The following is a 2,080-nucleotide window of genomic DNA, read 5'->3' as shown; positions in this document are numbered from 1 at the left end:
CGGAGGGTTGTGTTTATAGTCATAGGCTGGCTCGTGATTGGCAAAATGATTTTATTGGGCGCTCATGCCCACTTTCACTTTGAAAGTACAGCGGGGCAATGAGGCTATTGCAGGCTTAACTTCACGCCCCTGTACTCCATAGCTCACAGAATTCCGGTTGAAGGAGTTTGCCATTACCATGAATGGATTCGGTAAGGATTGAAGGTTGCGGGGTTCAGGCTATGCCTGCAATGTGTTAGCTTGACTGCGGCGACCAGCTCGCGAGGCCACAGAAGCTCAGGCCAGCACCGATTCATAGGGAGACGAGGAAGATGCCATGGGATAACATGGACTCCCTCATCCAGATGATCGCACGTCAAGCCTGACTCACCTTCCCTGGCGCCACAGCCGCGGCCCCCATAGGGAGTAGCAAGACCTTCTCCAACAACCTGAACCAGCTCAAGAACCTGGTGAATGAGTTGCGGGTCGAGTACCTGCAGATCACGCAACAGAGTTGCAAGGGCGGTGCACCGCCAGCCACTCCACAGAGCCCGCCCGTCACCTACATGCACATCTGCAAGACGGAGAGCTTCAGCATGGGCGTCTTCCTGCTGCAGAGCGGGTAGGCTTGTATCCCGCTGCACGACCACCCGGGCATGCACGCCATGATAAAGGTGCTCTATGGCACCCTCAGCATCTGTTGCTTCGACAGGCTGCAGGAGGTATCCGGGGCCACATCGCCACCGCCATTCAGCCCGCCCATCCAGCCCTTTCAGAGAGACGCGCTGCGCTAAGCCCTGAACTTTACCTGGGGCCCAGCATAACACTCTGAGAGCATCGGTGACCTGTGAGCACCTTAGTCAGCCACCCAGGAAAGCGTCAAATCTGTGCTTAGGGCCCTGGCTCTTTGAGACAGTGGGAGTGCGGGCCGCTTCTGTCCTCCCGTGTGTTAGGTGTACGCACAAGCAGACTGCCTGACTGCGTGTGGCGGTCACAGGATGGACCTGGCAGGAAGAGGTAGGCACGGGGTCACAGGACTGGGTCTACAACAAGCTCCCTTACTGGCCAGAATGTGAATGTTTGTGGGAGGGGGCTGTGCCCATGGATGGAACTCCACACAAGTCTCTGTGGAAACAGTTTATCTGTCATCGCTGTCCCTTAATATTCCCTCTTGGGTATTTGAAGATTTTATTTTCGGAGTCAATCACTTTATCTCCCCTTACCTACCAAAAATGAATGTGTTGTTGTGTTATGTAACTGGTGCCCATGTAAAGCGCCCCAACACCTTCTGGTCGAGTTAGCGTTATATAAAAAACAACAAAAGGCAGCAGCTTTCTTAAAGTGTGCACCCAGGTTAGAATGTCATCCGTATCCAACAGGACTGCCTCACCAATGCTCCAATTAGAAAACTCACCACTTAAAAAAAATCCTGCATTACGATGCAGTAACACTCCACTTTCGCTCTTAGTAACCAGCTACCCCTCCAAACACATGCTGACTGTGTCTTTGCCTTGGGCCCTATGCAGTGTTGTGCTGCTTCTCTGCTACGTTTCATCTTTAATTAATCATGTGTATGCATACATTCATATATCTACATAGCTAGTGTTACTAGGTTGTTAAAACACGTCTACCTCGTGCGTAATCATAGAGATTAGACATCTACACTAATTACATGATTGGTCAACACCTAAAAGGCTATTTATTGCTGGAATCCATTAAAAAATATATGTTTGAACACTGAAGATACACGCACTTGGTATGCAATAGGTCTCGCATTTACGCAAGTTTGAGCTATTGGCATTTTGGCATTGTTAGATCTGGGGGTCTCTAGTTGGCAGAGTAGGTACCAATGTCCAAATAGGGACCCTTGCTTCTAGTCAGGGTAAGGGGGACACACTCTTTGGATAACCCCATCTCACCCCCTTGATAGTTTGGCACGAGCAGACAGGCTTATTAAAGGCAATGTGTAAAGTATTTGTACCAACACTCACAGAAACACAATGAAAACACCACAAATGGACTCCACACCAGTTTAGAAAAATAAAGTAGCTTTATCTAAACTACACAAGACCAAAACGACAAAAATTCAACATACACAGTT

At 49.2% G+C, this 2,080-nt stretch overlaps 1 pseudogene; it reads left to right on the top strand.

Moving 5' to 3' along the window:
• The first annotated feature begins 311 nt into the window (after positions 1-311).
• Positions 312-773, top strand: LOC147666243 (2-aminoethanethiol dioxygenase-like; annotated as a pseudogene).
• The last annotated feature ends 1,307 nt before the right edge of the window (positions 774-2,080 follow it).

This window comes from Lissotriton vulgaris, unplaced genomic scaffold, assembly GCF_964263255.1.
Source record: "Lissotriton vulgaris unplaced genomic scaffold, aLisVul1.2 SCAFFOLD_215, whole genome shotgun sequence".
Classification (NCBI taxonomy): Eukaryota; Metazoa; Chordata; class Amphibia; order Caudata; family Salamandridae; genus Lissotriton; species Lissotriton vulgaris.
The sequence above is the reverse complement of the archived record's forward strand: the minus strand, read 5'-3'. Positions and strand labels throughout refer to the sequence as shown.